This window comes from Uloborus diversus, chromosome 6 (genome assembly GCF_026930045.1).
Source record: "Uloborus diversus isolate 005 chromosome 6, Udiv.v.3.1, whole genome shotgun sequence".
NCBI classification, from domain to species: Eukaryota; Metazoa; Arthropoda; class Arachnida; order Araneae; family Uloboridae; genus Uloborus; species Uloborus diversus.
The window spans coordinates 129,812,096-129,824,608 of NC_072736.1; positions in this window are offsets into that span (position 1 = coordinate 129,812,096).

Genomic DNA, 12,513 nt, shown 5'->3' on the forward strand with positions numbered 1-12,513 from the left:
GAGCAAATACACACGCTCAGTTCGAAATCCTCAATCGAAACTCTCCGTTTATCCATCGCTAACGGCTTTTATAAACATCCAAGAATTTTCCACAACATTCTTTCTGCTTCGAGAAATGCGTAGACCGTTATCAATGAAAAGAAAGAAAATAGGGGTCGTATACTTTAGCCGAATGAAAAATTGGTTGTATATTCATTACGGGAAACTATTTACAGGTTACGTTCCTACAATAATTACTATTTACAGAATTTGTAACATTGCCCCCTTCCTAAGGACTGCACGTCCCGGGCAGTACAATCCCCAGAAAGGGTGCCAAACTTCTATCACAAGTTTACAAATATACACATTAATTAATAACTAACAGATACAGAAAACACAATAATAACAAGAAATGTTACTAAACATTAAAAGCAAAAATTATCTACAACTTTTATGTTATCAACCATGGTTGTTTACGTAATACTCATGAACTATGGCCATAGTATGGGGCTAACCGATCATAATGTACAACCCTAGGCTTTGCATTAGGTGATTTTTGGATCCTCACTACGACGTCATTCAGTCGGTTAAGGACTTTGTAGGGTCCATCCCAATGCGACTGCAATTTGGGTGAAAGACCTTTCCGTCGGATGGGATTCCATAACCAAACCTTGTCGCCTTCGTTGAATTCATGTCCAGTAGACCTTGTGTCGTATCTGGTCTTCATCTTCTCCGCCGCGATGTTGATTCGCTCTCGTGCGAAGTTATGAACGTCTTCCAACCGGGCCTGGAGATCCTGGATGTACTCCTCAGGCGATGAAGGCGCATCCGGAGGACGACCGAAGACGAGATCACAAGGTAGCCGAAGCTCTCGTCCGAAGAGCATCTGAGATGAGGCAAATCCAGTAGTCTCGTGGACAGCACTGCGGTAGGCCAGCAGGAACAAAGGTAGCTTCTTGTCCCAATCCTGTTGATTTCTGGATACCATAAGCGAGAGATTATTTAGGATTGTGCGGTTAAATCTCTCCACCATGCCGTCCGATTGTGGATGTAGTGGTGTTGTCCTAGTTTTCTCAATTCCGAGAATTTGACATAGGCCCTTAAACACAGCAGAGATGAAATTCCTCCCTTGATCGGAATGAATCTGCAAAGGTGTTCCATATCTCGAGATCCAATGTTGGACTAGAGTCTCTGCTACGGTGGAAGCCTCTTGATCTGGAATGGGATATACTTCCGGCCATTTGGTGAAGTAGTCGATGGAAACAAGAATGTATTTGTTCCCATCAGCAGTTCTTGGTAGAGGACCCAGGATGTCGATCCCAATTCGTTCGAAAGGAGCTCCAACGTTGTACAGATGTAGCTTCCCTCTGCTTCTCTTCTTCGGTCCTTTACGAGCAGCACAGGCGTCACAAGAATGGCACCACTTCTCCACGTCATCCTTCGCCTTGCTCCAGAAGAAGCGCTCCCGAACTTTATTGAGGGTTTTCAAGACACGAAAATGTCCTCCAGTCGCACTACTATGTATTTCTTTCAAAACATCTGAAATCCTTGATCGGGGAAGTAGTAACTGCCACCTAGATGTTTTACCGTCGTCAGATTCCCATTTCCGGTGTAGCACGCCGTTCCGTAAATGGAGTGAGTTCCATAAAGCCCAGTATCTTTTTGTTGCAGGACTGAAGATGGAAACGTCCTGCCAGCTAGGGCGTCGACTGTCACTTTCCATGAACTCTAAAATTGGTTTTATGTCGGGGTCTTCAAGTTGATCTTTTCGAACTTGGTCATCACTCCATGGATCAGGTTCTGATGATGTTGGAGTCACTGTCACCTGATAGGCGGTAGGGCTAGTCGTTCCATACTGTTTCTCGATTCGGGAACAATAGTGGCAGTTCTCAGGACAGGGTCTCCTTGATAAAGCGTCAGCATTACCGTGAGATAACCCTTTTCGATGCTTGATCTCCATGTCATATTCCTGGAGCCGCTGTATCCATCTGGCTATCTGGCCTTCCGGATTTTTGAAGTTCAAAAGCCAAGTTAATGAGGCATGATCTGTCCGAAGCAGAAATTTTCGGCCGTAGAGGTAATGATGGAAGTGTTCTACAGCTTTCACTATGGCCAGTAACTCCTTTCTGGTGACGCAGTAATTTCGCTCCGACTTTGATAAGCATTTGCTCCAGTAAGCGATGACATGTTCATTTCCGTCAATTTCTTGGGATAAAACAGCTCCGATGCCCTCGTTGCTCGCATCAGTGTCTAGGATGAAGGATTTTTCAGGCTGAGGATAGGCGAGGATAGGCGTTGATGTTAAAGCCTCCTTCAGTCGTAGAAAGGCATCTTCGCATTCTTTGGACCATTCAAACTTTTGCTTGCTCTCCGTCAGCTTATGCAAAGGTCGTGCAATGTTGGAAAAACCTTTTACAAACTTCCTGTAGTACGTGCAGAGCCCCAGGAAACTTCGCAGCTGATGGATGTTTTCGGGACGACTCCAACTCTTGACCGCAGATACCTTTTCTGGATCGGTTTGTACACCTTCAGAAGAGATGATGTGACCAAGGTAGTTCACTTCCCGGCGGAACAAATTACATTTGGACGGGCTTAACTTCAGATTGGCTTCCTTAAGCTTTTGCAGCACCTTCCTAAGATTTGCCAGATGTTCTTCGAAACTGCGTCCCACGATGATAATATCGTCTAAGTAGACCAGACAGGATTCGTAGGAAAGTCCTCTTAACACTGTCTCCATAAGACGCTCGAACGTAGCTGGTGCATTGCAGAGGCCGAAGGGCATCACTTTAAACTGCCATAAGCCTTGTCCAGTTGTAAATGCTGTCTTTTCTCGGTCATCAGGTTGTATCTCAACCTGCCAGTAGCCGCTCTTCAAGTCCAGGGTCGAAAACCACTTGTGTCCGGAAAGAGTGTCCAAGGTGTCGTCTATCCGTGGAAGAGGGTAACTGTCTTTCTTGGTGATTTCATTCAGCCGTCGGTAATCAACACAAAATCTGGTGGAGCCATCTTTCTTTCGGACCAAGACGATGGGAGAGGCCCAAGGACTGGATGAGGGTTCGATTACATCATTCTCCTTCATCTCTTTCAGGAGGGTCTCAACCTCTTCCTTCTTGGCGAACGGTAGTCGTCTTGGATGCTGTTTAATAGGGGGGTGTTCTCCAGTGTAGATCCTATGCTGTGTTAAATTCGTACGGCCAACATCCTCCGATGTAGATGAAAACAGATGCTTGAAGTCATCCACCAATTGTTCCGCAGCAGTTCTTTGATCTTTCGATAATGGCGCACTCCCAATTAACTTCGATGTCAAGGACTCAGAAGACACAGTCTCGTGGGAATTGATTCTTCTAATGATGCAGTTTACTGGAGTACAAGTTGCCAGCACTTCACCTTTCCGGATATTCCTTGGCCTTTCACTCACGTTGACGACTCGCACAGGAATTACATTTTTAGAAAGGTCCACCAGCGTAGATGCTACCAGCACTCCTTTTGGGCTATTGCTTAAGTTTGGGTATTCAATGAGTCCAAATCGAAAACTATTGCTTTCTTCAATGGAGCCAGGTATTAATGATTCTGACCTTGAGGGAATCGATAAATCTGTTTGGGCTATTATTTGATGAGCGGATTTTACATCACTTTCTGCGGGGAAAACGGCTATGTCTTCTCTCATCGAGTGCAGCTCATTTGTCTTGAAGTCGAGGTTGAAGTCATACTTCTTTAAAAAGTCCAATCCGAGAATGAAGGGGTCTGTGATAGCAGCAACGAATGCCGTATGATGGTAAGTGGCATTTCCAAACACAATTTCTAAGTTTACTTTACCTTCAATCTCGATCTTGTCACCTGTCACAGTTTGGAGGGTAACGCAGGGCGGCGTCCATAGAATGTTGAGTCCAAATTGACGAGCCACATCTGTTCTAATAATTGTAACATTGGCTCCAGTGTCAATAATCAGTTCGCAGGGAAACCCGTTTACGTATGCGTAAACAAACAGTCCATTACTGCCGCCACTCGTCGATGAAATCTGGAAAACTTTAAGATGGGGCTCATTCCAATTTGGCGACCTCCGCCCCGCGAGATTGCCATGGCTTAGTTTTCCTGGACCTGGGAGGGAGAGGTGTTCTTCCCTCTGGTTTCTTGGCGAGCTTCACAGTTTCTACGTAAGTGACCCTCGCCGCCACATTTCCAGCACTTAAGTGATTGTCCATTTTGGTACTTGGGAGCCGAAGTCCTTTTGAGGATTCCTGCAATTTCTTTTATTTGCTTTTCCAGTTCAGCAAAGCGTGACGAAACCGGATCAGGCTCATCAGTTTTCACGCCGCGGATTGAATGGCGATCCTTGCGGGTTGCTTGCTGGGCGGCCTCCAACTTCATCGCATACACAACAGCAGAACTCAGGTCTTTGACATCCGCCATCCGTAGAGCTTTCTGGATTTCCGGATCTCGAACCCCGTCGATGTAGTAGTTGAGTGCCAGGTTGTCTCGAACATCCGCAGGACAGTCGCAAAAAGCAAGATGAGACAGTCTCTCGACGTCCGCCGCTAGCTCTTGTAGGGTTTCCCCGGTTTTCTGGAAACGGGACTTCAACTGGAGTCGGCTGAAATCTTTCTGGCACTTCTCACCGAAGCGAAGCTCCAACGCAGATGTGAGGGCGGCGAAATCCAGGCGCTGGCTGTCCGGAAGGGTCTGAAGAATGTCCGCTGCGTCACCTCTCAGGGATGCTGCAAGATGGCAGGCCTTGGTAGCAGAGTCCCATCCGTTCGCTTCCGCCACTATCATGAATTGGGTTTTGTACACCTGCCACGAACTTTTCCCATCAAATGTGGCCAGTTTAATGGACGGTCGAGCAACAGATGTGGGAGCGCAAAACTGTACAGAGCTGCTTTCCGCGGTCGCCAATCTCCTTTCCATGTCTTTAATTTTCTCATCCACATGATTCTCAACTGTTGCGATACGGTTTTCTACTGTTTCAAATTTTTCATCAAAAGCATCAACTCGATGCTCTATCTCATTAAATTTATTTTCCATCACAGTCTTTACCGAAGTAAGGTCGTTTTTAATTTCCTCTTGGTTAGAAGCTAAATCCTTTTTCAGCACCATTAAATCACTTTTCCATTGTTCTTGATTAGCCGCCATATCATTTTTTAATTGTTCTTGTTTAGCCGCCATATCATTTTTTAATTGTTCTTGATTAGCCGCCATATCATTTTTTAATTGTTCTTGATTAGCCGCCATATCACTCTTCCCAGAGTTGATTGCATCAAGCAGTTGTTTTAATTGTTCATCCATTGCGCGAGTAATCACCATAAAATTAAAGTCCAAATTTAAAAAGTCTTTATGAAAAAATGTCCAAAGTCACACTTACTGCAAGAAAGTCCTGAAGTGGCCCCACGTTGGGCGCCAATTGTAACGGATTCGGTGCGACTTCCACTTTCTTGAAATGAAGACACAGTTCTTGATAAAAACACAGGAAATTTATTTACACTATGTACAGGAAAGATCTTCAACAACTGCTAAATTATTCATCAGCAATTATCACACAACACCGTAAACTCAACGTTTACACACGTATTTACTTCCAAATACGATAACAACACAGCGAAATGCCTCGCTATAAACAGAGCAAATACACACGCTCAGTTCGAAATCCTCAATCGAAACTCTCCGTTTATCCATCGCTAACGGCTTTTATAAACATCCAAGAATTTTCCACAACATTCTTTCTGCTTCGAGAAATGCGTAGACCGTTATCAATGAAAAGAAAGAAAATAGGGGTCGTATACTTTAGCCGAATGAAAAAGGGGTTGTATATTCATTACGGGAAACTATTTACAGGTTACGTTCCTACAATAATTACTATTTACAGAATTTGTAACAGTAGCTTCTTTCATCTCACATCTAATATGATTGATAGAAGCTCAACATGTCTATTTCAATTAGAGAAAAGAGCTATAAAGGGTTTTAATTGAGTTCGAAAATCTTCCCTTTATTCAAGTTATCAACATTTGATTTTGTTGCCATTGTTATAAGTTACGTCATTTTGCTCTTCGTTTGTTTCTTTTTTCTTATTTTTATTTCTTACAAGTATTTTGTTTTACAGCGATCCAAGCCAATCTGTGTTGATTATAACAGGTATAATAATGCCTTTTAGTTCAGAAGCAAATGTTTAACAGATTTGTGAAACTGTTTTCATTAAAACTATCGTTTTTTCTCTCCACTTCATCATTAACAATTAAAATATGAAAAAAAAATTATGGTACCTTTTGCCTTTTGTATTTTTATCACAAGCTCATTTCTTTTACTTTGAAAAGGGCGGTCCTTATACTGCGGAAACACGTGTCTGCGTTTGTGAGCAATTAAACAGTTATTTCTTATTTTACTCTTATTTTACCGATTGACATACTTTGCTGTTTCGGTACCAAAGGACTTGGTGTACTACCACATTAGCATGTAAGTTAGGCATTTTTATTGCATAAACGGCAGGTAATTGTTATTTTGTGACGGAAAAGTGTCATGTAACATAATTGCATAGAATGTGTTTTGTTGATTCTGCTATGAAGTGTTGATCATGGTTTAGAAAACGTGCCAATAATGGTATGAAATCTGAAACCACAATCTATAAAGAGTGACGTCACCAATTTAATTTGCATTTCTGTGAACGAGCTACATCAGAAGGACGACGATGTTTTAGAGGTTTCGTGAGCAATGCAAAAACAAGCAATTACGAATATATTCACCACAAAGAAAAGGAGTACTTACGGACTTCTTGCGCACGTAGTGAACACAGGAAACATTAAATTTCCCACGTCTGTAACAGTTGTTTCAGTATAAACTTCAAATGCGTGGTAAAGAAAGAACTGCAGCATGTGGTAAAAGAATCCCATTATACAGGTTATCAGTACGGTAATTCGTATCAACTTAAATAAGCCACTTTTTTCCTTGCTGATTATCGGAAGTCCAGTAAGTAGAGAATTTTGCAAAGTTTCATCGGTAATGATTGAACAAGTGATTGACCGTTGGTGACGGATGGTTTCAGATTGGGGCAGAGGATATGTTCCCTCCATGTTTCATCTAAGAAAAGAAAAAGAATAATCTAAGCATTTTTACTCGCCATCTTAAAAATTCAGACACGCACAAAGTTGTCAAGTGATTGCGAAGTGTCTTTTATACTACTTTATTTGTCACTGTCACCTGGTAATACATATCTTCGCCTCAGAGCAACCGTAAAACATCTAATTCCTGGTATAACAGGAAGTTATCCAACTGTTGCTTTGAGTCGACGATATATTGTCCGTTTTTCACAAGAAGGAACTTCGCCGTGCCTTCTCCAACGGAGAGTTCTATTTTAAGCGGGGGTGATCCGTAAACGTATCCACGCGTTTCTAAATGAGACAACTAAACAATTTTTAACTTAAAGTATATTTAATGTGCAAAAAAGTCTTAGTGTCTTTTACATCACTTGCTTTTGTTGCTGTTTGTTGCCATTTTAGTTATTCTTACATTTTAAAAACTGCTGCTTTTACAACAAAATGCTATGATCCGAATATACCATCTGCCGAAAACAGCGAAATAGAATCATCGGATACCACGTGATGAAGGAGAAGTCAAGTGCTTTCTCATGGAAAACGGACAATACTTTAACCTTAAGAGAATCATAAGAAACCAAGTGAGTATTGAAAGTAAAATTACACCATCTTCGAGATATATGGATTAGGGTGTATGTGTGTCCCCCCCCCCCAAAAAAAAACCGAAAGTCGATGCTTTAATCACACACCCTCTTATATTTTTCTTTTTAGGTTAAATTAATTGTAAAAAAAAAGTTTCATACAATTTGAACAACGGCAACCCGTGCCGACTTGTACTTGAAAGTGTATATGTACTACGCCGAATTTTTTTTTTTTTTTTTTGGAAGTTTGAAATTTTACGTTGATAAAACGTTGCTCTTATAGCCCCACGTGTACCACAAAAATATTTATCAAAAAAAAAAAAAAAATAGGTGTCCAGCAGGAGGCCTAAGACTTGTAATTTTCTTTAAAAAATTGATTTCTTTCTGTACATTTTTATAAAAAGGTGAGATATATTTTAAGAAGAAAAATATAAACAGTAAACTCGGTAATTAGCACCAAATCGAAACTTCAGCTATATTGCAATATTTAAGTCTCCCACATAGTACTCAAAATGATTTTTTCAAATTTAAGTTAAATTTTTCATTTTAAATACATTATTTATTTATTATTCATTTGCAAATGTTCATTTGAAAATGTGTTCACTAATAATTTTTGAAATTGATATTTTATTGAAATGTATATGTAATTTTTTTAAAGATAAATCGAAAAAAAAATCCATTTTTTGAAGAAAATCATAAATTTAGGCGTCCTCATGGACACCTAATTATTTTTTCATTTTGATAAATATTTTTGTGGTATATGTGGGGCTATAGGGGCAACGTTCAAAATGAAATTTTGAACTTACAAAATATTTCTTTTTAATTCGGCCTTGTTAACAGGGTCGGTTTACACTTTCGGGGGCAAGTCGACACGGGCTGCCCATTGCTCAAATTATATGAAACTTTTTTTACAATTGTTTTGACCTAAAAGGTAAAATATTAGAGGGTGTGCGACTTGAAGCATCGACTTGCGTTTTTTTAAGGACACCATAACATGGATTCCGAAATAGTGATCCGAGGATGAGGGTCGGATATAGACTTAAAGGGGCCCGAAACTATTTCAGGTATGGGACCGATTTTGTAGTCCAGACAACTTAAGTTGACTGTAAAACAGGTCACTTTTTAAGTTATTAGGTTTTTGACTGTGTCATTTTTCTCTGGTACCTTAAGACTTGATTATCAAGAGAGAGAGAGTGGGGTATAGAATATCTTCGAGTCTGGAGGGTCCAAGGGTTTCTCTCACAAGAAAAATTTTTAAATATCTATCCAAACTTCTGCATTTTGTCGCCTTATAAGAGGTAATTGGAACTGCAGAAATATCAGGAAGACAAAAACTTTTAGAGTTATAGATTCTTTCGTAAATTAAGATAAAACGAAATGACAATTGTTTTTGGTTCAACGTTGACAGAAATCGACAGGGAGGAAGAGCAAGGGATGAGAAAAGATAACGCATCGTCCTTTGTTTACTTCCGCTCTCAGTATAGTAGTTAATTTTTTGATCATCAACTCAACTCACCGACACACGCAACACTGAATTAAATAAAAATAATCAATAGTAAATAAAACGCATAAAATGCTTTTAGTTAAATAGTGAAGAGATTTAGAAAATAGGCAACAAGAGAATGACATCCTGGTCATTCGGACAACTCATAGTTTATACACTTGATTAAAAAAACTAAACAAAATTGAACCATAATTTAATAAGTTTAAAGCACCTTTTTATTGTTTTTTTCAATGACTTACTTAAGGCACTTCATTTGCATTTTTATACTTAAATGTGCAGTTTTACAACTTTGTAAGATACACCAATTTTAAGTATAAAAAAAGTAAATCAACTATAGATTTCTCATTACAACATATTTTTTTTTCCAATTACAAGTAGTGCAGAAAACGAAAAAGAGTAGAGGTAGGGTAACATTTTCCTCGCACTAAACACATTGATAGAGGCAGTATAAATAATAAATTCTTCAAAAATACTGAATTTAGAGTCAATCAAATATCAGGATAGAAACATGTGAGTCACAAAAATCCATCTAGTCTTCCCTCACCAACACTTTGATTTACACTTACCATAAAGCAAGAAAACTCTTACCACCAACAGAGTTTGTTTACATTTAGCTCACCTTTCCTTTTACCCTACCTGACACTTTATTATCCAATAGCAAAGAAAATATTGACATACAACCACATACCTCTTTAAAAGCATTCAAAACATCAACTGGGATCTGAATAGGCACCAAGTTGATTCTAAGCACATCTAATAGCTTGATTATAATAACTTTTTGCGTTTTAGGTGAGCTTCATATTCTGTAAATAAATGATATACAAAGTAATTAAACTATGCATTTGCTTTTTGTTTCATTGTTTTTAGTCGTCATTTTGTTAATAACTTCATAAGTTATTTCACTAAGTGCAGAAAGCGTTAAACAAACTGAATGTGTGCTGGGACATTTTTTTCTTCTTTTGATAGCATGAATGGAGAATAATGCATGAAGGTAACAGTTCCACCCATTACATAAGCAAAATAGATTAATTTAAGTAAGTATACTCTTCGTTTATACGAAATTCAAATAAATAATTCTTGAGAGAGTTACAAAATATTTCCTGTAGGATATTAATCACATTTTTACGCCGTTTCATATTTAATAGTGTTTTTTTTTCTTTTTTTGCGTATTTTGCTACTGTTTCTTTCAACTGCAGTTTTTCATACTGAAAATGATGCATTAACCACTACAAGTTGTATCGCTTTTTGCCTCCAGTAAGTAAAGTGTGCTGTATTTTTTCAATTTTGTTTAAAGTTTAACATTCAAATTTATAATTTCACTTTGAGAACTTTTTACATTTTTTCCATTTAAATTCTTTTCAAATCCAAGCTCAGAATTTCCAGACAATTTTTTTTAGTGATTCTTAAATTTTCATTGTTTCAAACATCTGGGGTTTGTATTTTTTCTTAAGCATTCCAAATTCATTAATTGAAGCCGCATATCATACTGCTCTCTCTTCTTGTTATTTGATGCATCACATTTTATACATGTTCGCCCCTCTTCAAATTCTCTCTGTAAAGAGCTGATGTGTGCATCACATGTCTTCCTTTTACTCCAATTTAATGTCATTTCCCCATTATTGGCAATTTTAATGTGATTCAATAGTTTACTCCCTAAATATGTCGCAGTGACCAAATTGAAACCAGACTTAAAATTAAAAAAAAAATTGCTAAATTTATCGCCAAGTTGGCGACAAAGTTTGGCGACCTAAATACTGGCGATATATCGCCAAGTGTCCGACAAATTATAACACCACTTGAGTTTACATCGAAATTAACAATGATTTCCCCCCAAAAGAGGACAAAAGACCCCCTTAGGAACATCCGAATGCAACTCAAAGGAAAGGTGCGCTACTAGGCCCCACTAGGAGTCTACGTACCAAATTTCAACTTTCTAGGACATACCGTTTTTGAGTTATGCGAGATAATTACACACATACACACATACATACGTACGTCACGAGAAAAATCGTTGTAATTAACTCGGGGTCGTCAAAATGGGTATTTCGGGTGCTTGTAGGTTCCTAGCCATATATCCACGTGTGGTCGGGTCGGAAAAAAAACTCAACATTCATTCGGTTGTGAGAAAAATGGAAATTAAGGCCGATTTTTGAGTGAAAATTTTTTTGCGAATACAATACTTCCTTTTTTTGTAAAAGGAAGTAAAAAAGGTGGAAACAAAATAATTTGAGTGCGTTTATTTATTTTTTCCGTGCGGTTTTGCTTATTTATTTATTTTTCAAATGAAACAACGCCCTCACCGTCGACAATAACAGCACTATAGTCCAGGATCTGACAGCACTTCTGTAGGAAAGTTCGAGTAGGGAGAGTTTCTTTTCAAAAATGTTTAGTAGGTGTCCTAGAAAGTATTTTGGACTCGGGTGGACATCCGCCACCTGGTCACTTCTCCTGCTATGACGTCATCAAAGATGGCGGCCGCTCGCTCTCATAAATACTTAGTACTTCGATGGAAAGATTGAGTACGGAGAATTTTGCTTCAAAAATGTTTAGTAGGTGTCCTAAAAAGTATTTAGAGCTTATGTGGACATCTGCCATTTCGTACATTTTTTAGCTATGACGTCATCAAAGATGGCGGGCCCGCACTTTCGTCCCCATATAAGCCCAAATTTATGTTAATAGTACTTAACCAACAAAAATGAAAATTTGGCCAGTAAGTTACAGTTAGTGTTTTTAAGGCGAATAGCAATGTATTTTTACTGCTGCTATTAATAATTATTTTTTTATTTTTTTGTTGCACTTAATAAAATTATATTTAAAAGGGGTTGTTACAAGTTGGTTTCAAACCAAGGGCGCCCATATGCAAAATAGTAGGGGGGAACTCAGATATTTTCCCCATGGGTTAGGAGGGTATTTTCTCCATGGAAACCGATTTAGGACAGATTAGAGTCATTAAAATATTTCATTTTTAATAACTTATTCATTAATGGATGGAGAATAAATGTTTTTACATTTTTGCAAAGCAAAAAGTGCCGAAAAAAAGGAAGTTCTAATTTTAAAGGGAGGGGGGCAAGCCTCCCTTGCCCCCTATGTGGGTGCCCTTGTTGCAAACCCGTACTATTACACTTACAGAAAGAGCAACAGGTTACTTCATTTGCTCTACAAGTACAGGAAGATTTGACACATTTCAAGCAATTGCATGCTTCAATAAAATCGGTTGGAAATCTCTGTAAGTTCTTTTCTGGCATCAAATCATCATCTACCACTGCAAAACCAAATTCACAAGGATCTAAGTCAACAGCAACATCGTCAATACAATGTCGTTGTAGGTATGTGTAAAAATATGATTTTAATAAGTGGCTCTTAGCACTTC